We start from the raw sequence: 27,507 nt of genomic DNA, 5'->3' as shown, positions 1-27,507 counted from the left end.
TCTGCCTTTTATTTATTACAAATTTCTGGGCGTTTTCTTGGTTGCCAGCTCTGCTACTCTGATAGGCCTTGCTGGAGAAATGGCAACCCTCAGACTCTGAGACATCTGAGAGGAGGTTTAGTGTTTCATTATTAAAAATAATAAGACTTCTCTGTCCAGAAGGCTTGCTACATGGTATCATAACTAACATATAGAGCAGTCTGTCGTCACAAAGTACCTGATTCTAGCTGGACGCAGCCTCTTACTGGCTGCTCTCTCCCCGCACAGGTTCCTGAGTAATTGAGATGTAGACAGAGTTATTAGCACAAACAAGTTATCCCTACTTCAAGAAGATGAAATATAAGACTCTGGGGATTTAGGTAGATAAAAATTGCCACGTTTTTCTCCACAGAAGAGAACACATACCGACACACACACACACTTCCCATAAATATGGTCTCTAATGTGAGTATGGACTTCACACAACATACAGTACACACGCGTGCCAACACATGCCCACGATTTCATATGACACTATTATTTCCAGAACGATCTGTTAATGCTGATATTTACCATGCTCGAGTGTTTCTGCTTCAGTGAACAAGGCTCAGCCATTAGTCATCACAGAAGCTAGGCAGTGGCAAAAATCCAAGCTTTTTCTCTGGCTTAGGATAGTCCTCTCCCTTGGAGAGTCAAACTCGATTGTGGGGAAAGCCCAGCTGTGGGCCCCTCACCAGGAGCAGCTGCTTCTCCAGGAAAGAGTTGTTTCTCCTTTCTGCGTTCCGTCCTCTGCCTCCGTATTTCATTGCTCTGAACCACTGCAGCATTCGTTCTAGGACTGTCTGGTTTCTCCAATAGCTGTCCACGTGGTTAATGCATAATATGTGGGATGGATATGTATGCATACATTTATAGATATGTGGTGGGCAGGTAGAAGTTAGATGAAGTGACCCTGGGTCAAAGGGGGCTCTATCCATTGACTGGCGTCCTTAAAAGAGAAGGGAGAGAAGCTGTAGATGCAGAGACACAGAGAAGCCCTGTGAAGACAGAGGCAGAGATGGGAGGGAGGCGACCACAAGCCCAGGGACGCCTGGAGCCCCCGGAAACTGGAAGAGCCAGGTAGGACCCTCCCTCAGAGCCTCTGCAGGGAGCATGGCCCTGGCCACACCTTGATTTCTGACCTCTGTCCTCCAGAACCATGAGGGAATACATCTCTGTTGTTTTAGACATTTCTCTAGTTTTAAGCCACCAACTTTGTGATAATATGTTGTAGTAGCCACAGGAAACTCATACAGGATACGTACATGGATATAGACGTATGTTCATACACACACACACATTTTTATTATGTATTTATATATTTCAAAATTTATTGTGTATAATATATACATTCCTTTTGTTTACAGAATTACTTTGCCAACACCTATCCAGTGCTTAATTGATAGTATGTGTGATGGATATATGTGTGTACACACGCAGGCGAACACACATAGTGAAAATACATATTATTGGAATGGGATCAGGAAAAGGTCAGAAACCAAGGCGGTTACCAAACGTTTGTTCCTTTCCAAAACGTCCATAAGACATTTGTTTCACGCTAAACGATCCTTGATATTTGGTCCTGTCCAAAACATCCATGAGCATATTTGGTCCATGCCAAATAGATTTAGACAGGACCAAATGTCAAGGACCTTTTGGTGTGGACCAAATCTCTTATGGATGTTTTGGACAGGACGAAATATGACCAGGTATCAAGAACATTTTGGTGTGGATCCAATGCCTGAGGGACCTTTTGGACGGGACCAAATACGAGCAGATATGAAGGACATTTTTTTGGTGTGGACCAAATGTCTTAGGGACCTTTCGGACAGGACCAAATATCCTAAAATAAGCAAGGCAGCCTTTTTCACATTCTTCAGCTTCTCTTTGCACATCAGATCCACTAGGCTTTCCCACGTGTATGCGTCTGCTCATATCATGAACCACCCTTAGACGAATTAGTCACAGGTTAGGGTGACGTAATAAAAACCCGCCCCTTCGTGAGTGGCCGCCAACTCAAGCATCCCGTTGCCCCAGCCGCTCTCTGCCCTCCCCATGAGCAGTAATAACGGCCTCTCCATTCTCTCCATCCCTGTGACGGGGTTTGCCTTCCTTAGAGTGTTGTCACAGAAAGATGGATTTTGTCAGCTGATTCCCAAGGGATTACGAGTACCACTTTCCCCCAGTAAGTGGGGAGGCGGCAGATGTGTGGTAGATGCTCACTGAAATGTTTACTGAAGAGATGCACTGCCCCTGAGAGCAGCTTCTCTGGGGAACCGTGTTCTGTACACCTGGGCTTCTCCAAAATATTTCCCCCCTAACTGCCCCTCACGCTATGCTGGGACTCATGTATGCGAGAAACCCTGGCTTCTGCCCTCCGGAGTTTAAACGTTATTCAAGTTATAAGAGGATGGACAAAACATAATAATAACAAGGGTAATAGTACTTGTTGCTATACAAGTACTTGTAAAAATATATAATTATTAGACAAGGAAATGTATTTTGGACGTGCTTAAACGGATAGATGTAGAAAAATGACCGTAAAGAAGATTGGGCTTAGAGAATTGTACACTTAATCTGAAGCCATGTATTTAAGTAGAGCCGTTACCCTAGAGATGGGGATTCCAGAAAAGATGGGGGGGGGTGTGTTTAAAGGGCACCTTTGCTGGAGGAGTACAAGGCAAAGGTTGGAGAAACTGATTGCACAGAAATATAGGAGAAAAAACTTGGTGGTACTCATCTACAGAAGCCTGAGGTGGGAGGAATTTCAAGGAAGACGTGGTTATATTTCTGAATCTTTTCAGGGCTATTCGGAGGAAAAGTTCACTGAACGTAACAAACCCCAGGCCTTGCAGTCTCTGTATGAAGATAGTTGCAGGTAGCTTTTAATGAATGTGTACACCGTGCCGTGTTTGGTGCCAGCAATTTTACACACATTCGTTCATTGATAACACATCAGTTGTGCAAGACAGGTGACATTACTAAGCAGACTTGCTTGGGGGCGGCCCTTTCCCCCCAGCCCCGTGGAGAAAGAATCTCCTTTCTTTCTTCTCACCCCACTGCCCTTCTTTCAAATATCAGAATCAGCAGCATTCTTTATTCCTCAACAGCAGACGTTACTCAAGTTCTGAATTAACAAGTGCAGTTTGAAATTCAGCTGCAGAGACTCAAAGCAGAGAGGAATTCATGAACATGGCTGGAGATTTTAACAACCCTCTCTCGGTAAAGGAGAGACGCGAAATCAGTAGATTATAAATAGGTAAGACTGTAAAAGCCTATTAACCAAATACTTTTAATTCTCATTTCTAAAGCCTACATCCACAATTCTAGAATACACGTCCTTTAGAAGGCGCACGACATAGTCACCAAAACAGACCATATTCGGGACTATCAAGCAAGATTCAGTAACTTTCAAAGGAATAAAATCATGCAGAGTTTTTTTTCTCTGAACACACACATGCACAGCTAAAACATCCTACATACTTGGTATTGAGAAAATTCGCATTAACTAATTTATCAAACAGTGAATAAACGTGGACGTTAGAAAATATTTTCACATTTCACAAGGATGAAAATGCAACATAGCAAATTTTTTCAGAGGTAGTGAAAACAGCACCAAATGTAATCATTTTAAAATACTATTAGGTTGGTCAAAAAGTTCATTCCAGTTTTTCTGTAAGATCTTACGGAAAAACCTGAATGAACTTTTTGGGCGACCCAGTATTTATTAGTTATGTGAGACTGGGCTTTGGAAGAGACGTTTGTAGCCGAGGAAACAAAAACTGAATTTGTGTTGTACAGGTGGCACTCAGTGGTGTGACACTGTATGAGATCACCCAAGGAGGGATTGCCAGAGAGAGAGAGAGAGAGATGTCGGAAGACTGAGACTTAGATCCTGACAATATTAAGAGGTCAGGGAACAGAGAAGGAAATGGCAAAGGACACTGAGAAAATTTAGCAGTGGGCATGGGAGAAAAAATCAAAAGCACCCAGAGCAGCCGTCACACGAAAATAAAGACATTTTTGTCCCCAAGGCCAAGTTGCAAAAGAGGTGAACTCTTGCGAGATGGAGACTGAGAATCGAAAATTGGATTCAGCTCCATGACGTTTTTAGTGAGGTTTACATAACTAACTTCCAGACAGTGGAAGCTGCAAAACCCTGCCTGGATTGTCTTTAGGACAGAAGGGGCTGGTGCAGGTGTCACGGGCGTTGTGAGTAGAAACAGTTCCTTTGGAGGAATTTCGCAGTGCGTGGCAGCAAGAAGGAGTGGATGTGAGTTGGTCGGGAAAGTGGGATCAAGAACATATTTTTCTAAGATGGGAAATATGGCAGCTTTTTTGCGGATGGGAGGAATCCACTTGGGAATTGGTGCAGAATTTGTATCCTTCAGAGCACAAGGAGGGAGGGAATCCTTGCTCAGATAGAGGGATTGTGTTTGGAAAGGAGGGTGGCCACCGTTCAGAATATGTGGTTTCAGATGTGGGTATCTCGGTGGCGATGCAGGTAGAAGCCCGTGGATGCTTTGGTCTCATTGCTTCCAGGTTCTTGAAGAAACGGAAAGCAAAATCTTCAGCTGATTGAGGGGGCAAGTCTTAGGATTCTAGGAGAGGAAAGTACAAAATATCTATGAGAGGCAGTTGGAGAATTACTAGACTGCGGAAGCAAAGTGGGGGGACCTGGACACCCCACTCGGCATTTACCATCACAAACGTAAAGTCAGAGTGGTTGGTGTGGTTATGTTCACGGTGGCCAGTGGGGTGTAGGCGGAGCTGTATTTAATCAGACCTGGGGGTACAAGCTAGTGCAATAAAATGAGAGGCCAGGGATTCAGGGAGTAAGTTTAGGAGTGATGATGGTGTTTTACCACTGGATTTTAGTGGGGAAACGGGGTAAAGAAAGGTGAGTTTCAGTGAAAATTTAGTAGCTTCGATGGATTGGTGAAGCCGGTGAAGTGAACGGTTTTTGGAAATGGATTGGGGAGTTAGTGGTGAGCTGGAAGAGTTGAGGTTCAAGATCAGAAAGAAGTTGTAGCCTTGAACTTACGGAGGACTGGTGCTTATTGGAAACCATCATGTGTAGGGACTTAGGTTAGGTGGAGGAAAAGCATCATTGCAGGTAAGATTTCAGAGAACCTAAGGGCAAGGGTAGTGAAAGGACCAGGTGAATGTATATATAAATATTAAGAATTAGCTCAGGAGAATTGGAGACCATGACAATAAAGCAAGAGGCAGAATGTTGAGAAATGAGAGGGACGGATTTGGGTGTCAGGAAAAGAGAATAATATGATGAAATGGATTATAAGAGAATGAAAGTGTATGGGAACAAAATTGGCCACCCCAAAATGTGTGTCTGACATGAGGATTATTTTAGAATGATTATTTTAAAAGGCAGAAAACTCAGGAAGTCTTTCTTTTTACCTCCCCTTAGTTGCCTAAAGAATTTAGATAGAGGGCTTGTTCCTGGAATGGAACATCACCAGACATGTCTGCAAAGAATATGGATCATGTCGGGTGGGGAAACTGCAGGGCCTGGAGATCAGAGCCCACTCCGTGTCCCACTGTCTCTGCAGGCCCAGCAAACACTTGTTTACAAACGTTTGCTTTTCCATCTCCATGGGAACTGCCTTCCTCCCCTTTGAGGTCCCAAACCACTACCCCAAGAGCCTCTTTTGTCTATAGCTGAAGATGATATTTAAGGTGCGGGTTTTGGTCATTTTGGCACGTGACTCAGGGTCTCCGGGTCTCTCCTGTGGATACATGTCTTTCAACTTTTGTTTGATTTTCGCCTGTTCATCCGTCCCATGTCAATTTAATTCTGAGATTTTAATCTTAAGAACCTAGAAGGGTAGAGTAAAATGCCTTCCTTCCCCACAAAAGTGAGGTAATCGGATGACGTGGGCTTTGAAGCTGGAGGATGGGCTGAGAGTGGCCATGGCAACAGGGCAGACACCGAATATTTCAGGGAACCGGATTGCAGGCGACTGGGAGGGCCGGCCTGAGGTCAGGCTCCTGCACCAGCTGAGACGCCAGGATATGGAAAATTCGGGCCATGAGTGGAATCACAATTGCGTGCTGGTGACTAAGGAGGGCTGGGTGTCTGAGGTCCCTTTGTCACCCGCACCGACAGACCCAGGGGGCATGGGAAAAAGCAATGTCCTCTCCAGCACCTCAGCTCCGGATGGCTATGTGGCTCTGGAGTGTCCTTAAATCTCTAAAATTCCTCTTATTTACATCTGTGTATTATTTTAAGTGTCCGTCGATGGCAGTTAAGAATCTCCTGGAAACACAATACAGGCAAGGCAAACAAAAATAACCAACATTCCCCACTTTGAATTCTTGGAATTACTGCTATAGCAGGATCTTACTGCTTTTAAGCCCTCTGAAGATTTCCTTCAGTAACTTGTGATGTTTTTGTTCTCAGGACCTCCCAGTAGCCCTGATTGATTATAGATCCCTCAAATTTGGTTGGAATACAAGAATTGCCTGATTTTTTTTTTCCTTGGCATGTATCAAATCTCTTCCCATTTTGTTTTTTTATTAACTTTAGGATTCACAAGCCTTTAATAAAAGATGTCAATATAGTTTTATTTTTGTGTTTCAAAAACCATCCAATTTATTATTTTTTTATTGAGGTATAGTTAATTTACAATATTGTGTTAGTTTCAGGTGTACAGCAGTGATTCAGTTTATATATATATAATATATATTCTTTTTCAGATTTCTTTTCCCATATAGGTTATTACAAAATATTGAGTAGAGTTCCCTGTGCTGTACAGTAAGACCTTGTTGATTATCTATTTTATATATAGTAGTGGGTATATGCTAATCCCAAACTCCTAATTTCTCCCTCTCCTCCCACCTCTCCTGCTAGCCGAAAGTTTGTTTTCTAGGTCTGTGAATCTATTTCTGAAAACCCATCCAGTTTACTTCTACATATAAGTAGATACACCACACAGCCAAGAAAAAAAAAAAAAAAAGCAGAATAGTTTTATAGGCAAAGATGTGAAGTATACGTAGAGTGCCATGGAAAGTACAGCCTCCCTGTTTCTGTACGTGTTGAAGGGAAAGTGAAATCCCGTACCGCATGGAATTTGGTATTCCGTAAGCTGATTGCCTCATCTTGCAGCAGAACTGAATACCAAGATGGGTAAAAACTCAGACACGTCGGTGATGTTCTCGAGCAGAACAGAGAACCCGCTCTCTGTGGGACAAAACTGGCCCGAAACACTGTCCCTCAGAAATGTTGCATAGAGGTGAATTGCCACCTGCTGGCACCAGGAGCTGCTGATTTTGCTACCAAAAGCTTCCAGAAACTGTCCCAGGAGCTGCCAGCGGAGAGCAGTCTCAAGCTCATCGGGCTGGCTCACCTTTGTCCCCTTGGCCCCAACACGTCTGTTCCCTCCTGTGGTCCTTGTCGAAATCACTGTGATGGGCGTTAAAAGGACGCCTTGGATTTTAGGTCAAGAGTCTATGGTGATACACACCAGAGACACACAGTCTGATTCTATAAATAGTATAATTACCATTTTTATTACCAACCAAGAAGGAAGATTAAGAGAGGGTGGTATGTCTTATGCCATATGCATACGTACACATATGACATATATATGCATATATGTGTGTGTGTTTGAGTGTGTGTATATATACACATATTAATGTATATGTTTATATGTGTGTATATATACACACACGTATATATACAGATATAATTTACACTTACTTGTAATTTACAATTCACATATCTTATCATTTACACTTAGATTTACAAAATTCTCCACCTCCTCAGAAGAAAAGATTTAAAACAGAAAGAGGAAATGATGCAATGAAAGTAGATCCCACTGAAGACCTCAGTTTGCAGATTTCCCTGAAATTTTCTCGTTGCCTGAGAATATTTTTTATCGAATTATTTGCAGCATTTAATTATACTTCTGTGCATTAGACATAGGGCAGACATGTGAAAATAAAGATTGTTTGCGGGCTATACTTAGGTAAAGCTTTCACATTTTGCTAGGTTAGATCTGTAGTAAAACTCATACATGTGTTCTAGTTTTGGGTTTTTCTAAAGATGGTTACTCTAAATCTTGATTCCATTGTAAATTTAATACAGTTTTCAGATCAATCCACACCACTGTCTGTTAAAATATTCTTTTATTACTGCTGCTGAGATACGCAGTTAAATATTGTTATTATGAACAATTAGCATAACCAAATACTAACCATTCAGGACACAGGAGAGAAGGACTCAAGTAAAAAATATGCTGAAACATGTCTTTGTATGTAGTGATAATATTAACCATGCTCATTCTAGACAAGGACTACACAATGTTACAAATAATTAATGATAATCTAGCGAAAGAAACACAGTAACATGGTACTGCATATAGACATGCCAACAAGTTTAATCATGAGCCTCATGCATCTCCTTTTATATTTTCTTATAAGACAGTAAATTATTAGACTGACTTTTCCACTTTTCCACTCTATCATATAGTTTTATTACTATCCCTGCTGTCACAGTAAATTACCAAGTATTATGAAGATAATGTAACCAGTTTTGTCCCACGGGTCTTTACGATAATAGTTTTCCTTTATGAAAATGCCCTAATTTGACAGATACGTGCATGGTAGAGTTTCTAGTTGGATCGAGGCAAAAATATAAATGTAAGTGCATACAATTTTAATAATGCATACACACATATAAACAGGAATATTTCTAACAGTATTATATAGCTTGCTTCTTTGTTTTAATTTTGTTGAGATAATTGGTAAGTAGACTGAAAGGTGACCCACGGTTTATGGGGAAGTCAGGTAACTTTCTTATGACAAGTCTGAAGTTTTTTTTGTTTGTTTGTTTTTGTTATTTATTTATTTTTGGCTGTGTTGGGTCTTCACTGTTGCGTGCAGGCTTTCTCTAGTTGCGGCGAGCGGGGGCTACTCTTCGTTGTGGTGCACGGGCTTCTCATTGCGGTGGCTTCTCTTGTTGCGGCGCACGGGCTCTGGGCACGCAGGCTTCAGTAGTTGTGGCTCGCAGGCTCTAGAGCAGGCTCAGTAGTTGTGGCTCGTGGGCTTAGTTGCTCCATGGCATGTGGGATCTTCCCAAACCAGGGCTCAAACCCGTGTCTCCTGCATTGGCAGGCGGATTCTTTTTTTTTTTTTTTTTAATTTTATTTATTTATTTATTTATGGCTGTGTTGGGTCTTCGTTTCTGTCCGAGGGCTTTCTCTAGTTGCAGCAAGTGGGGGCCACTCTTCATCGTGGTGCGCGGGCCTCTCACTATCGCGGCCTCTCTTGTTGTGGAGCACAGGCCCCAGACGCGCAGGCTCAGCAATTGTGGCTCACGGGCCTAGTCGCTCCGCGGCATGTGGGATCTTCCCAGACCAGGGCTCGAACCCGTGTCTCCTGCATTGGCAGGCAGATTCTCAACCACTGCGCCACCAGGGAAGCCCGGCAGGCGGATTCTTAACCACTGCGCCACCAGGGAAGCCCCAGCCTGAAGTTTTTAAATTGGTTTATTACAGTGTTCAGCAATCCAAGCACAGAATGCTTCATTATATATTTGCAGGTTGGCTTTGTTGTGTTTTCCCAGATACTGTTATGGCTTTGTTGTGTGTTGGCTTTATTAAATGGTTTTATGCCAGTTAATCTATAATACAGTTTGTGATTTAATATAAAGAGAATGTGTAGAATAATACTGAAGTGTGGTGAATGACAGCGAAATAGATACTTTGCAACATCCTCACCAACTATGGAGAGCTCCAAGCACGCATCATCATGGACCGCTCCTCCTGGGATGACAGTAGATGCAGACAGCAGTCATCCAGTGATTCTGACCCTTGATGATGACACAAATACTGCACTCAACCTATACAAAGAGAGAAATAGAAAATACATCTACTGAAAAAATTCCACTAAGCCACAAATTATTATTAATGGTAAAAAAAAAAATTAGTAGATGCTACCCTTTGGCTCCTTACCGAATTCATTGTTCTGAGCATTCTCTAAGCATTCTTGTCTACTCCTCTTATTAACCCTTTGAGCTAGGTATCATTGTTACCCCATTTCACAGATGAGGAAACTGAGGCTTTGAGTGAAGGAAAAACATTACTTATTGTTAAACATTTAGTGATTTCCTGGGCCAGAGTGAAACTAGGAGTAAAAACCGGGGTTTAAAGAAGACTTAATATTGAGCTACTTTCCATTTGTGAAGAGAAGATTCCACTCTTTCTTAATATACTGGTTCCGGAACGGTTATTTTGATGATGAAACAGTGTAATAATTGTAAAGACCTTAGGATAATCATTGGTCCTTGGTAATCACCATTCATGTCTATCTTACCTTATTAATATCAGGGAAGAGGACTACCCTAATAGCAAGTTAATACTTTGAAACGATGCTAAGTCTAAGGCATGTGCTTTTAAAAATAGCAACAATAATAACAAAAATAAATTTTCTTGTCCACTGGAACAGATTGCTTCTACTAGTGTACGTGAGGAGAATAGATTAGTCCATTTAATTAAGAGATATCTAAGTGATAATATATGTTATTTTTGTCAAGTTCATGGAAGCTAATCCCATGTGAGATTTTGCTGTGGGCTAATTATTTTCTCTATTGCATTCAATATGTCTCTCATAATATACAGAAAATAGAGGAAGCCAATTAGTCCTACAACTTTAAAGTGACGTTATTGAGAGAGACGTTGAAAGTTTAAAATATTGCTTAAAAATAAACAACAGAGAACACATAATTGTATAACATGCTAAAAGATGATTACTACCCCCTTCTGCCCACAATAACAATTTATTTTTATACCCACCTTCTATATCATCAAATTTAAAAAAAAAAAACCTGATAAAACTTCTCCAATTAATTTCTTTTAGATTTCCCCATAAACTCTTAGAGAAAACCTTTAACCAAAACAGAAAAAAAAAATCAGAGTATTGCATTGTAAGAAAAAAATGATAACGTAGCTCTCATTAATACTGCAAGTATTCGGGACTTCCCTGGTGGTGCAGTGGTTAAGAATCCGCCTGCCAATGCAGGGGACACGGGTTCCAGCCCTGGTCCGGGAAGATCCCACATGCCATGGAGCAACTAAGCCCGTGCGCCACAACTACCGAGCCTACGCTCTAGAGCCCATGAACCACAACTACTGAGCCCTCGCACCACAACTACTGAAGCCCCTGCACCTAGAGCCCGTGCTCCGCAACAAAAGAAGCCACTGCAACGAGAAGCCCGCGCACTGCAATGAAGAGTAGCCCCCACTCGCCGCAACTAGAGAAAGCCCATGCACACAGCAACAAAGACCCAACGCAACCAAAGATTAATTAATTAATTAATTTTAAAAAGTACAGCAAGCATTCCATGAGCTCCAGGGTCACAGGAGACACCATCAGATATGCTGCTTTCCATGATCACTCTGAGTATTTGCAGCAATCCATATGAGCTCCTGTCTCAAATTTCTTGCCCTCACAGTTATCTGCATTGAACCTTTGCCCCAAACTTCTGTCCATCTGTTTTCACTCACCCTTCTAGTCTTTCAGACAAGAATTTACAAATCACCACCTCCTAAAGCAGAATGAACCCAAACTCAACTGTTGTGCTTCCCTTCTTGCAGATGTATTTACCGAGAGATCTGCCCTATCCTCTGATTCATCACCATACACTCTTCACCCTATGCTCATTTTGTTTCTTTCATTCATTTAAAATTTCAAATTAACATAGAAAATATTTTAACCACATAAAAAATTAAAAATAATGTAAAAGTGCTCCCCTGACCAGCAACTAGATAATGAGATGCTTTGTTATAAATTTTTCAAAGCATTTTTTTGAGAAGCAAAACATAGATCAAATACCCGTCCTTCGTATATGTTTTCCATCATTCCCAGAGGTAACCGCTTGCTGGCAGTCACTATATATTCATCTGTATTTTCATATACTGACTAAACCTGCATCCCCCTGTCATGATAGAATTCTGATCAGCATTATTTTACATTTTGCACTCAACTACACTGATGATACACATGGATCTGGTTCAGTGTCCTCAACTGTTGTAAAGCATTGCGTGATACTAAGTGCAACAATTTACGCAATCCTTCATAAAAGTATCTTACTTCTTCTGCAATGATTTCTCTTAAAAACAGTACAAAGATTATGATCCCCAAGCATCCTCCTTATACGGGCATGTTTATCTGGTGATTATACCTGAGATGGAATTTCTGTGTCATAGGATGTTCTTGCCTGAAACTTTGCTATTTCCAAATTGCTTTCCTGAGTAGTGGTACTAATTTTCACATAACCATCCTTGTGTTTTTGGTGTGTGCGGCTGTGCACTCTTCCTGAACTACACGTTGCTACAGACATCCTGTCTATTTCTTGTCCCACTCCCAGAGTCATCCGTCTCTCCCAGGAGCCCTGGCTCCTTTTACTGGAGGGTGGGATTAGAAGTCAAGTTCGGGGCAGCAGATGGGCCTGTTGCTCCTAGAGTGTCATTTCTTCAGGAACTTGTCAGCTGACAGCAGAAGGAAATATGCGGGGTTCCCTCAGTCTCTGTGGGGGACTGGTTCCAGGACCCCCAGGGATATGAACATTCATGGATGTTCAAACCCTTATATAAAATAGCTTAGTGTTTGCATATAGTGTATGCACAACCTCTTCTATACTTTAAGACATCTCTGGATTACTTAGAATACCTAGTACCATGTACATAATTGTAAATGCAATGTAAATCGCTGCTGGCTTATGGCACATTCAGATTTTGCTTTTTGGAACTTTCTGGAATTTTTTTCACCCCCCGAATAGCTTTGATCCGTGGCTGGTTGAATCTGAGGATTTGAACTCTCGGATACGGAGGGCCGAGTGTGTGTGTGCATGCTAACTCACGTTTCTGCACGTGTCTCTCAATATTGCTCTACGTGAGGATGTGTTTGTATATTAAGCAGAACCTGAGTGTGCAGCGGTGTCTACAGCTCTGATGCATCACCACGTGGACCACTGTCACCTCCTTCATTGCTTGTCTGCTACCTGGCTCCTGCAGTCCATATACCGATGGGTCAACCCCAGTGTACACGCGGGGCGCGATCAGAATTGTTAAGCCATGCCCCCGTGGGAAACAGTTTCGTCAAGTAGAGTTCAGTGCTTATCTGCAAGTCCTTTTGTCTTTCATCTTACAGATCCACCAATACATAAAGAAATATTAGGTGAGCACCGGCCCCTAACCACCCACCTCACTGAAGGTTACTTCACTCATTGGTAGCACCATTAAATTCTCTTGACACAGCATACGCGTTTCATCCTGGGAGCCTGTAAAATTCTCAATATTTTTGTTATTGTTGTTTTAACTTGCATACCTTAGTTTCGGTCTCTGTGCTCTAAAGTTCTGTGACTTTTGACAAATGGCTAGTGTCGCGTATCTGCCACTACTGTATCATACAGAATAGTTTCACCACCCTCAAAGTATCCCCCATGCTTCACCTCTTCAAAACCTCTCCACCCCAAAAACCTGGTTAACGCGGACGTGTTTACCTTCTCTCTAGTTTTGCCTATTCCAGGATGTCATATAAATGGACTCATACAAATGTATAGTCTTTTCAGACTGCCTTTTTTGGTAATTGAAGTATAGTTGATTCACAGTGTTTCAGGTGTACAGCAAAGTGATTCAGTAATATGTATGTGTGTGTGTTTATAGACATATATACATATATATAAGTGCATGCACCCACGTATATTCTTTTTCAGATTCTTTTCCATTCTATAGAATGCCTTCTTTCACTTAGCAGTATGCACATAAGGTTCCTTTTTAAATGTCCTTGCCTTGTCTGGTCACTGAACAGGATCCCACTGTCTGCCTGACCACCATTTCTTTGGTGAAGTAAATGGCTTCATGGAGTCATCTTCTCACTTGAACAGTAAAATCCACCAAATTGACAACGCTGGAACGGGACTACATCCCATCACAGTGACGTGGTTCTCAGCAAGTGATGTTTCCCGGTCCACCTCAACCCTGCCCTAGAGTCCTTCATCAGGATTCCCACTGTGGAGAAGAAACCCTGCTCTGGCATTAGGGTGTTCTATGGATTCCGGGATTGTAGTTGGCCTGGGGATGGCTCCGTTCTCTGTTGTATGGATTCCGGGATGGTGGTTGATGTGGCGATGGCTCTGTTCTCTTCTCTGGGCAGTTCTGCGGTCCTTGACCCTGTCCGACAGAAAGACCGAGAGTCGCCTGCCTACCCAGACACATAGGGTTCCTCAGGCGTTGCTTCATTCTACTCGTTGAAATGTTTTTGACAGAAGTTTATCACTTGGAAACACCATGTTCTGATTAGTTGGTATGGGGTGTGCACCTCTCTTTCCAGTTGTATTAGTTCCCTATGGCTGCTGTAACAAAGTATGACCATCCTAGGGGCTGAAACAACACACTGATACCCTCACTCCTCTGGCGGTCAGAAGTCTCACGTGGGTCTCACTGGGCTCAGTGCACACCGACCCTTGGCCCCCGTTCGTCTCTGAAGCCATCCACGGCTGGTCAAGTCTTTCTCACAAAGCTGTACCTCATGGTCTGACTCATCTGCCTTCCTCCTTCTCCACACTGCACAGGACCCTTGTGATGACACGGGGTCCACCTGGGTAATCCAGCATAGTTTCACCATCTCAAGCCCTTAACCTCATCATACCTGCCAGGCCCATTTTGTCCTGTAAGGCACGGTGTTCACAGAGTCCCGGGTGAGGATGGGGACACCTTTGGGAAGTGGAGTGGGTGGGGATCATTCTGCCTCTGACACAGGTGCACCCCTGGAATTTATAAGGTTCCAGCAAGTTGGCATAAGACTTTCCAGCCTCTGTATTCTTACATGGAAAAGGAGATAATGGATTCACGTCTGCGGTTGTGAGGATCACACGCACTCATGTGTGTGGAGACTCGGGGTACATTGTTCACAATCTACAAAAGACACCCTCCTTCGGCTCTCCCAGTTGGCTGCTGGCCAGATCCCAAAAAGTCACCCTTGCAGAGAAGCCAGAGTCATCTTCTTAATCAGTGTTTCTGTCCTGGACCACAGAGGCCCTGATGACATGGAATAAAAATGTACAGTTGCTGCCCTTTTGGTGAGCTCACTAGGAATAACGGAGAGACTTTAGCCTTTGCCCCTCAGTGGGTGAAGGGCCAGCAGCTGGGTAACTGTTTTCTTGTCTTTAGATGTGATTGCATCCTTGACCTCTGGTGAACAACATTTATCATGTTCAGAATGCCCTGCCTCAAGGATTGTTGCTTTGGTTAAAAAAAAAAAAAAAAAAAAGCCTAATGCTGAGAGAGTTACCATGGCAAATTCCCTAAGGGCTTGACCAAGCAGATTATATTTCCAACAATTTCATCGTGGATTCTTTGCAACTGTAAGCAGATATGTACGCAGCAACGTAGAATATGCACTTACTTAAAGCCTTTTTAATTTTTTTTTTTTTTACTTTTTATTGAAATGGTAGCATCACTCCTGATAATTTTACAAAGTTATAATCAGTTAATCAGTGAAGAAAGAAAATGCCTTCTCTGTAACGTCCCAATCCTACTTTCCAAAGGAAAGCACGTTCCACGGGCACTGTTACATGCTGTGGGCTTCTGCGTGCTTTGCAGGATGGTGGCACAAGGCTCTCATTGCAGCTCGTGCCTCTTGTTCTCCAGGCACCCCCCGATTTCTCCCGATTCTTTGTGTCGGCAGGGTTAGAGAAGAGGAATCTCTGCTGGGCCCCATGCTTCCCCTAGGTCTTGTCCTCTAAGGTATGGCTTGCACCATCTGGACTTGGCCACTGTGTCTTACCACCAGACCTTTTTAATCCCTTTGGCTTGTAAAGGTGCTTGCTCATTCCCCGTGTGCCGTTCACTAACCGTGATTTTACCGATGAGTTCAGCCTTCAGGATGGCAAAACCCTAACGGGAAGTATCTTCTCGGGGCAGCATAAAGATCCCAGAAACCAGAGAAGACGACAGAAAGCCTATCGGTGAAACATACAAGCGGCAGGAAATAGCTCTGCAAATTACTCTGCCGCAAGTACAGATAGACACTGTGTTCTAAGACACGGGGACCTGTTATCACTTGAATGAAAGGAGTGAACCGTAATGGGGTCCCTTGGAAGGTTTGCTATATGTAGTTTGGTGTTTATTTAACCCAGACATGTCCTACTCATGGCTTTGCACTTTACATTTGGTTTTTATTGAAGTAGAGTTGATTTACAATATTGTGCTAGTTTCAGGTGTACAGCAAAGTGATTCGGTATTTTTGAAGATTATCTTCCATTATAGTTATTACAAGGTAATGGGTATAATTCCCTGTGCTGTACAGTGAATTCTTGTTGCTTATCTGTTTTATGTATGGCAGTTTGTATCTCTTAAGCCCATACCCCTAATTTATCCCCACCTTTCTCTTCCCTTCCCTCTCCCCAGTGGTAACCACTAGTTTGTTTTCTATATTTGTGAGTCTGTTTTTGTTTTGCATGTACATTGATTTGTATTTTTCAGATTCCACATATAAGTGATATCATACAGCGTTTGCCTTTCTCTGTCTGACTTATTTCACGAAGCATAATATTCTTTAGGTCCATCCACGTTGCCGCAAATGGCACTGTCTCATTCGTTTTTTTATGGCTGAGTAACATAATCCGTACAATGATACATCTATCTATCTAATGATACATGTCTTAAATGTGCCTGCCATTAGCATTGCCGGGCTTGTTCTAATTTTGTTTACGTGTATTTCCATGAAGGCTTTGCCCTTTCTTTAGCAACTCTTCTGATTCAATTTACATGTGTCTGTTGAGTATATAAGAGTCGACGTGTTACAGACTTGGTTTGGTGTTGCCGTGGAAAGCTTTAATACAGTCTTGATCTTATGATCTCCTCTTGTCCTCATCTGTGTTTTTCAGTGGACAGTACCTGCCTTATTTGATTGGCCAGCTCTACTAGACATACTCTTTTGGTGTGTGAGTGGTGGTGGTGGCGTGTGCCCATATTTATTTCTCTTTCTATGATCGATTGAATTGGTGATTAAGATTTTGGTTCATCTGTTTCCATATTTCTCAAAATGAGGCAAAGGACCAGTCCATCAAAACAATCTGAGGTGTTTGAACACCACCATTTCCATTGCAGGAGACCCTCTTTCCAGACTCTCTTGGAAGGAAGGGCTTTGGAATCTTTCTCATGAGCAACTCACAGGATTTTAATACACAGTGGTATCTAAATAATACCCTCCTTGGGATTACTGTATGCTGAAATACTGTTGGTTGTTTTTTCACCATTAGAGATAGACTCTGTTGTACACCAGCTGAAAAAAAAAGTACAAATTAGCGCCTTTAAAATCCTTCTTACTTCTTCTAGTCACACGCCAAAACTGTGTAATTAATTTTCCAATTAATTATGTAATTAAGTTGCACCATATGTGCTTTGTTTTGGAAGTGAAGTTTAAAAATTGTTTAGTTATCTATTTCAAATAATTCAAAGTCACTGAGAAACTTTTATGGACATATTTTCATCAGTTGAGATTTAATTTGTTTTTGCTATTGGCTCTTTCTGACGAATTATTTTTCCTATCGGCTTCTCTGTGGTTTGACTAGATTTAGAAAGGGATGGTGAACCACATGTCACTAAGTTATGTTTATATATATGATTTTTATATATGTATATACATTTAGATATATATTTTATATATTATAGAATATGTATAATTTATATATCACATATATACAAATATATATAGAATTTATAGATTATATAAAAATATATATCACTAAGATAGGTTTTGCATCTGGTGTGTGTATATGTATGTATACCAGTAGAATATGTGGATATGTGCATATATCTCTGACATATGTTTAGTGCTTAATGGTGACTGAGATTGAGCTTTAGTTTTTTCTTGAGAAATAATGTACCATCTTATATCTGTACTTTGGAAAAATCCCTTGGTTTGTTTCATGCATGATAGCTTTGAGTGTTCGTTATTAATTTTTCATATTTGTTTCATCACAGGCTAATCCTGCACTCATAACCTCCTTCTGTTTCTTTCCCTTCTTTTTCTAAATAACTTTTTTAAAAATGTGCTATTTAACTCTTTTTCTAACAACGTATTTTTCGCTATAATTTTATCTTATGTATTACACTCACTGCAGAGAGGTTGTCTATATCATTCAGTGGCCTAGTTGTCACTCTTGTCATTCCTCGTCCTGAAGTTCTCTCGAGGCAGAATCTTGTTTTTCTTTCTTTCAGGGGAGTTGTTGTGTCTTGAGATGCAGGGTTTCATAGATTTTTGTCTGCTATTGTTGGTCGCATTGTTTCAGGTAGTGGGTAAATCAGGTTCCTGTAACTTCACGTTAAGGCCGAAGCACAGATAGTCTGGGTATCAGAAGAAAGTGATAAAGCAGCTGGAATTCTGCTGGGCATCTTCTAAACCCTTCACGCCCAAATGGTGTGTGCACATGAGGGCTAGGCAAAGAGTCGATGTGGAGAAAACTCTCCTGCACAGCTGAGTGAGCCGTATTGGAGGAGATGGACTCTTTCCCTGGGAATTATTGAAAGGGGAGGGGCTGTTGAACTGTGGGACAGAGACTGTTGCAGTAGGTACAACTCTAACCGCAAGACCTGCGTCTATGGGGACGTATGTATGCGTATGGCTGATTCACTTTGTCATACAGCAGAAACTAACACAGCATTGTGAAGCAATTATACTCCAATAAACGTGAATTAAAAAAAAATTTTTTTTAAAAAGGTGAGGCAGGAAGGAGAAACACTGAAACTTTAACAAGCATTTTGTTTTGATCAGCAAGTGTGAACAATTCAGTGCATTGTTTATGAGACAGACACATGGGAACCTGGTGAGTCTGTGTCTGGCCCTGTCACATAGGTAGACAAGGGGGGGGTAGTCTTACCAAGTCATGTGAGGAAGGAGTTTCCCAGAATATAAAAGGGTGAGCTATTTCTTAATCACTACTGCTTTCCAGGGTAACAGGGCTTGGGGGAAATTCAGCTTTGTTCATTTCTAGAGATGGCTGTACATTTTTAGGTTGACAGAGCATTTCTGTATGTCAGCCATCCGAGGAATGATGACTTTTGAATTTTGTTCAGTAGGGTAAACCTGTATAATACTCTGTTGCTGTTGATAATTTAATGGGGTTACAGAAAGTTACAAAAACAACAAAACTTTACTGAAGGCCATTTCTCTATCCTAATTTCCTCTCTAAGGACCCATCATTGGAATCCTAAGTACTCACTAATCTTAAAATGTCAAGACAACAGTTGCTCAGCGATCGCCTGCTACGGATTAAATATAAGCTTATTTACAATCTGTAGCTTTCCATGTTAGAGTCAGTAAGCCATAGACATTTGGGACACCAGAAAAAGAAAATCCTTTGAGTTGCCAAATAAATGTAGTCATCTATTTCTGGCACCTTCTTTTCACAAGAAATGAAAATTAAAACCTGACTGGTTGTTCCAATATATTCAAGTCTACCAGAGCCATCACCAAAGATCATCAATCAGTGATCTTTGGCCTCCTGTGTCCATGTTTATTTAGAATATTTTCCTACATGATTCTTCTCTTGTGCAAGTGATTCTCCAAAAATAGGGGAGGGGGAGAAAATCTCATTAAAATACAGGGATGTAACTGTTGCTGTGTTTCTCAATGCACTAAACACAAATCTTGGCAGTTGAACTTTGAAGACAGGTGTTGAAAACGTATGGCTTTATTGAGCCAGAGGTCAAATTAATTCTTACAAAGGCACAGATTGAAGTGAAAGCAGTCGTTCAGTACAAAAAAAAAAAAAAAAAAAAGACCAAGGCCCAATTATTTAAGTGTGCGTTTTTTAAAGCAGTGCATTATAAAATTCAGTGTACTTTCAGCTTTCATCAATTCATGTATTAAGATGTTGACATCATTTTATTGATCTAAAATATCAAACTACCTTCACTTCAGTAATTCAGTTTTCTGAGTGTTTTGATTTTTTTATGTTCAGAAAATAGGTTTCATCTGGGTTTTTCCATCATGTCTCAGAATTACAATAATTTTATCTTTAAAGAAAACAATCTTTATACTCTGAAATAATGGATGGGTAATGAAGGCATGTGTTCGTTTGCCTCATGCTTCTTTCAGAAAATGAGTAAAATTAGTGAAAATTGGTCTGTAGTATATAGGCTACACTTACTTATGCTAAAAAAAGCCAACTCTTTATAAATTCAGTGGAGGAGGGATATTACAGAACCTTCAGTAAAGGCATAGGACTGCACTTCTGTAAGCATTATGACCACTTGAAAATGATTTTTTAAAAACCCTGAATAATACTTGGTAGTAGATATATTGGATGGAACTGGGTAAATAAAATTATATAAGCTAAATTAGTGTCTGGCAAGCATAGCTGTACAAAATATATTTCCCACCCCTTTTTCCCTTTCTTTACAAAGCAAACCACAGCAAACACTCAATCTGCCCTGACTCAGAGAGCCATGTCACCCAGTTATGTTTAAAGATGTATAATTGGAGGTACTGGGGACAGACTTCCTAGGAAAAAGACCTTGGATTTTCACTCTTTCTCCTCCTCTTTCACCTGGAAATCCCCAATCTCTGAACATTCAGAGATTGTGTGTATGTGAGTGAATATGGGTGTGTAAATGTTAGATGGATGGATGGAAGGGAGGAAGGACAGATGATAGAAAAGGAAGAGATAAAGAAAAATGATGGTTAGTAGGAAATATCATATATGAAAAAAGATGAGATGGATGGATGACAAGATACATGAATGATATAAAAGATAATACAAGATACTTAAGAGAGGTATAAACTTCTTTCCTGCTCTCTACATACATCCACAAACAAGCACAGATTTACACACATCTGTACAAACACACACTTTCTTATTGTTACCTCATTTAATTAAATAAGATTGAGTCAAAGTTTGTATGCATTTGAAATACCTTTAGATTGTACTTTGTTACTCTCTGTAATGTAGCATTCAGCTTCCACCGTCCATTTATTTAAAGACCTCTGTTCCTGCATCATTATTACCTTCATACCTTTGGAGCCTGGCAACCTTCAGGAAGTCTAGGAGCAAAGCAGTGTCCTCTTGGTGCTGCAGTAGGTGACTGGGCCTGGCTGCAGCCCTGGGAAGATGTGAGGAACTGATCCAGGAATCGAGGGATTGCCACCAGGGACTGTAAGAGGAAAGGGAGGAAAAAAAAAAAAGTAACTTGAAAGATCCCTAGCAAAGCAGGATCTCTTACATAATCTCTCTTGATTAATGCATTGTTTGAGGATTTCTTTTTAAATAGCATATAGTAGAAATTTTCTTTTTGGCATTTTCCTAATAATTTTGCTTTAGGGTACCGTTAACTCTGAGAGTCTTCTGTTTGCAAGCCTGTCTTCCTCCTCCACCCAGGAAGCAAGCTGTAATACTTGGCAGAAAATGGTAAAATAAACACCTGGAGGCTAAACAATATGCTACTAAATAACCAGTGGATCACTGAAGAAATCCAAGAAGAAATCAGAAAATACCTAGAGACAAATGACAACGAAAACACGATGATCCAAAACCTACTGGATGCAGCACAAAACCTATGGGAGACGGTAAAAGCTGATCTAAGAGGAAAGTTTATAACAATAGAGTCCTACCTCAGGAAACCTCAGGAAACAAGAAACATCTGAAACAACGTATACCTAAAGCAACTAGAGAAAGAAGAACAAACAAAACCGAAACTTAATAGAAGGAAAGAAATCATAAAGATCAGAGCAGAAATAAATAGAGATGAAGAAAACAATAGAAAATATCAATGAAACCAAAACCTGGTTTTTTGAAAAGATAAACAAAATTGATAAATCTTTAGCCAGACTCATCAAGAAAAAAAGGGAGAGGCCTCAAATCAACAAAGTTAGAAATGAAAAAGAAGTTACCACAGACACCAGCACAGAAATACAAAGGCTCATAAGGGAATACTACAAGCAACTATATGCCAGTATAATGGACAACCTAGAAGAAATGGACAAATTCTTAGAAAGGTACAACCTTCCATGACTAAGCCAGGACGAAATAGAAAATATGAACAGACCAATCACAAGTACTGAAATTGAAACTATGATTTAAAAACTCCCACCAAACAAAAGTCCAGGACCAGATGGTTTCACAGGTGAATTCTATCAAACATTTAGAGAAGAGCTAACACCCATCCTTCTGAAACTCTTCCCAAAAATTGCAGAGGAAGGAACGTTCCCAAGCTCATTCTACGAGGTTACCATCACCCTGATACCAAAACCAGACAAAGATGATGGCACACAAAAAAGAAAATCACAGGCCAATATCACTGAACATAGACACAAAAATCCTCAACAAAATACTAGCAAACCAAATCCAGCAATACATTAAAAAGATTATACACCATGATTAAGTGGGATTTATCCCAGGGATGCAGGGATTTTTCAGTATCTGCAAGTCAATCAGTGTGATACATCACAATAACAAATTGAAGAATAAAAACCATATGATCATCTCCACAGATGCAGAGAAAGCTTTTGACAAAATTCAACACCCATTTATGATAAAAGCTCTCCAGAAAATGGGCATGGAGGGAACCTACCTCAACATATTAAAGGCCACATAGGACAAACCCACAGCAAACATCATTCTCAAAAGTGAAAAACTGAAAGCATTTCCTCTAAGATCAGGACCAAGACAAGTATGTCCCCTCTCACCACTATTATTCAACATAGTTTTGGAAGTCCTAGCCACGGCAATCAGAGGAGAAAAAGAAAAATCAAACTGGAAAAGAAGAAGTAAAACTGTCACTGTTTGCAGATGACATGATACTACACATAGAAAATCCTAAAGGTGCTAGCAGAAAACTACTAGAGCTCATCAATGAATTTGGTAAAGTTGCAGGACAAAATTAATACAGAGAAATCTCTTGTATTTCTATCCCCGAACAATGGAAGATCAGGAAAAAAATTATTAAGGAAACAATCCCATTTACCATCAAATCAAAAAGAATAAAATACCTAGGAATAAACCTACCTAAGGAGGCAAAAGACCTGTATTCTGAAAACTGTAAGACACTGATGAAAGAAATCGAAGATGACACTAACAGATGGAAAGATATACCATGTTCCTGAATTGGAAGACCCAATATTGTCAAAATGACTATACTACCCAAGGCAATCTACAGATTCAATGGAATCCCTAGCAAATTGCCAGTGGCTTTTTTTTCTTTAACAGTACTAGAACAAAAAGTTTTACAATTTGTATGGAAACACAAAAGACCCCAAATAGCCCAAGCAATCTTGAGAAAGAAAAATGGAGCTGGAGGAATCAGGCTCCCTGACTTCAGACTATACTACAAAGCTACAGTAATCAAGACAGTATGGTACTGGCACAAAAACATAAATATAGATCAATAGAACAGGATAGGAAGTCCAGAGATAAACCCATGCACATATGGTCAGTTAATCTAAGACAAAGGAGACAATAATATACAATGGAGAAAAGACAGTCTCTTCAACAAGGGGTGCTGGGAAAACTGGACAGCTACATGTAAAAGAATGAAATTAGAACATTCTCTAACACCATGTACAAAAATAAACTCAAAATGTATCAAAGGCCTAAATGTAAGACCAGAGACTATAAAACTTTTAGAGGAAAACATAGGCAGAACACACTTTGACATAAATCATAGTAATATCTTTTTGGATCCACTTCCTAGAGTAATGAAAATAAAAACAAAAATAAACAAATGGGACCTAATTAAACTTAAAACTTTTGCACAGCAAAGGAAACCATCAACAAAATGAAAAGACAACACACAGAATGGGAGAAAATATTTGCAAATGATACGACTGACAGGGGATTAATGTACAAAATCAACAATACTCCATTAAAAAATTAATTTAAAAAATGTTTGTAAGCATCAAAAAAAAATGGTACATATACACAACAGAATACTACTCAGCCATAACAAAGAATGAAGTAATGCCATTTGCAGCAACATGGATGGACCTAGAGATTATCATATTAAGTGAAGTAAGTCAGAGAAAGACAAAACATCATATGATATCACTTGTATGTGGAATCTTAAAAAAATGATACAAATGAACTTGTTTACAAAACAGAAACAGACTCACAGACATAGAAGACAAACTTATGGTTACCAAACGGAAAAGGTGGGGAGAAGGATAAATTAGGAGTTTGTGATTAACATATACACACTACTATATATAAAATAAACAAGAAGGACCTACTGTATATAGGGAACTATACTCAATATTTTGTAATAAGCTAAATGGGGAAAGAATCTGAAAAAGAAATGATATATATATACCTGAATCCCTTTGCTTTACAACTGAAACTAACACATTATTAGTCAACTATATTCCAATATAAAATTAAAATTTTGTTTAATAAAAAATAATTAACAAGTATGAAAATTTGTCTTATAGGGAATTCACAGCCCTCAAATTTGTGTTCATTATTGTGGTTCATCAATTCTTTCTCAATTCACCTCCTAATTTGAAGATGTACTGTACAAGTACCACCTCTAAATAGTTTCCTTGTCCAATCTCTTCTTTACCTCTCTAGGCCTTTATGAAAGTTCCATTTATTCTGTCCTTGCACATTTAGTTTAACAACATTATATAAGACTTATTGTTCATTACCCCTTTTGAAACCCTTATATTCCCCTACATTCCATCACTTTTAGACTTTTTTGTCAGTGAACATCCTCAAGAGATTTAAACAGTTAGGATAACTGAGTTGGTCCATGTTCAAAGTACTAGGCTGCACTGTTTTCTTTCACTTTCAAGGAAGAAAGTATCAAGGTTCTTGTATAATGCTAGCTATTGAACTTTCACCATTTTTTTTTAACATCTTTATTGGAGTATAATTGCTTTACATTTTTGTGTTAGTTGCTGCTGTACGACAAAGTGAATCAACTATACGTATACATATATCCCCATATCCCCTCCCTCTTGCGTCTCCCTCCCACCCTCCCTATCCCACCCCTCTAGGTGGTCACAAAGCACCGAGCTGGTCTCCCTGTGCTATGCAGCTGCTTCCCACTAGCTATCTATTTTACATTTGGTAGTATATATAAGTCCATGCCACTCTCTCACTTCATCCAAGCTTACCCTTCCCCCTCCCTGTGTCCTCAAGTCCATTCTCTACGTCTGCATCTTTATTCCTGTCCTTCCTCTACGTTCTTCAGAACTTTTTTTTTTTAAGATTCCATATATATGCATTAGCATACAGTATTTGTTTTTCTCTTTGTGACTTACTTCACTCTGTATGACAGACTCTAGGTCCATCCACCTCCCTACAAATAACTCAATTTCATTCCTTTTCATGGCTGAGTAATATTCCATTGTATCCATGTACCACATCTTCTTTATCCATTCATCTGTCGATGGACATTTAGGTTGCTTCCATGTCCTGGCTATTGTAAATAGTGCTGCAGTGAACACTGTGGTACATGTATCTTTTTGAATTATGGTTTTCTCAGGGTATATGCCCAGTAGTGGGATTGCTGGGTCATATGGTAATTCTATTTTTAGTTTTTAAAGGAACCTCCATACTGTTCTCCATAGTGGCTGTATCAATTTACATTCCCACCAGCAGTGTAGGAGGGTTCCCTTTTCTCCACACCCTCTCCAGCATTTGTTTGTAGATTTTTTGATGATGGCCATTCTGACTAGGGTGAGGTGATACCTCATTGTAGTTTTGATTTGCATTTCTCTAATGATTAGTGATGTTGAGCATCCTTTCATGATTTCACCATTTTTTAATGAATTTGAATCATAATCTGTCTCAGCTGATTCTCAACAGAACTCTAACATTTAATAGTTTTAACTGTTTTAGGTAAGTATGCTGCCATGATGATAGTCTTGGTAATCATAGTATTATTTCCCAAAATACATAGGTTTCCCAAAAAAACCTATGTTTTTCACCAAAAACATTAGGATTTTGTGTTTGAGTGGTGTCCAGAAATTTTAGTGAGATATGTCAAGGCCTGAGAATTATTTTTCCTCCCTCTTTATTTGCCTAGATGGCTCTTTGTTATTCCTTTTCGCCCTGAAAACTCTTGGAAATGGCTTTGCAATGCTATTGGGCCCCCCAAAATTATAAATTCTGTGCAGGAAAAGGCACTTCACTGCCAACATTTTAATGCATTGCTGTGAGGTCTGCAAATGTGAGGCATGGACTGTTTCCCTTCACTTACTCAGGTAGAGCGGACCATACTGGCAAGGTCACCTTGAGAGTCCAGTGATTCTGTCCTTACAGAGATCAGCCCACATTTCTGTGGATTAAGCTCTACTATCACTATGCAAGTAACGAAGTGATGCACTTTTACAATTTTGCAGTCCCATAGATTTTCACTACTACTGCAAATACTTGTCTATTTATCATCTCCTGTTCACGTCACGTAAATACCAAACTACGTGATATATATCCAAAGTGAGGTTCATACTTCATGTCAGTTTTCAAAGAACACTTACACTTTTTATCCTAAAAACAACCATGTATGGTTGGTGATTTTGTCTGTGTAATGATTGAGGAAACTGAGATCTAGTGATTTTACACCTTTACTAAATTTAAAAATCCCAGAGGTGACAGGTAATTAAGACTTGAGAATGTATTCTGTGGTTTCCCATTGGAGTAATTATTCATAAAGCCCATGCTTCAGGTTTGCGTGTTTGTTTTCACTATTCAAAATTGCTAGGGAATTGAAAAGAACACATTTTAAACCATTTAAGTATCTGACATAAGGAAACAAATTGCTGTTGTGACTACAAAATAAACCAGAATCACCAAATTAAGAGGAAAATCTACATATACATGTAAACATAAATTTTATATTTATATATGTATACAAGTCTTCTTGCATAAATGAAAGCTATGAGATTTCTGACTCACTCCACCAAAAATTTAATTTCAGTATGTTACATTGCTCTGGGCTCTGCCACCTTTACATGGATGATGAATTATTGTGTGTGTAGTCAGTTAATTCTGTAATTTAGTGAAAGGTTTTAAAATATTCTCTCTCTACATCCTGATGACTTTCTCATAAGTACTATTTTAGTTTCCTTAATTAAATGGCATGGTTTACTCTAGGTGAGCAGTGAGTCATAAGAATTAATATTAGTTGCCAGAAACTTCAGTGTGAGAAAGAGCCATGCCCATGCACAGGAAGGAAAATGGGAGAATGTAGGTTTTCTTGAGTGTGTAAATACTCATTTTCCCCTCCATGTAAAGCTGTGACAAACAGCAATTTATCAATCTTTGTCTATCTTCTGCTGATGAAAATAAGAAACTAACTATTTGGAGCATAATAAGTAATATACAGTCATGCAGTCTCATTAATTTGGAAAGACCCAGAGTTCAGTATCAAATCACACACAGAAATGCTCCCTCAGGATGGGAGAAAATATTTGCAAATGAATCAACGGACAAAGGATTCATCTCCAAAATATATAAACAGCTCATGC

At 39.9% G+C, this 27,507-nt stretch overlaps 1 long non-coding RNA gene across 1 annotated transcript; it reads right to left on the bottom strand.

Annotated features, from left to right (window-relative positions):
* Positions 1-25,880, bottom strand: LOC309620012. Its single transcript, XR_014239371.1, has 2 exons — positions 21,060-25,880; positions 1-9,880 (listed from the first exon to the last, which is right to left on the bottom strand). It is a non-coding gene; the product is annotated as an uncharacterized lncRNA (long non-coding RNA).
* Between the last annotated feature and the right edge of the window lie 1,627 nt (positions 25,881-27,507).

Source organism: Balaenoptera borealis (genome assembly GCF_965194805.1).
Source record: "Balaenoptera borealis genome assembly, chromosome: X".
Classification (NCBI taxonomy): domain Eukaryota; kingdom Metazoa; phylum Chordata; class Mammalia; order Artiodactyla; family Balaenopteridae; genus Balaenoptera; species Balaenoptera borealis.
The sequence above is the reverse complement of the archived record's forward strand: the minus strand, read 5'-3'. Positions and strand labels throughout refer to the sequence as shown.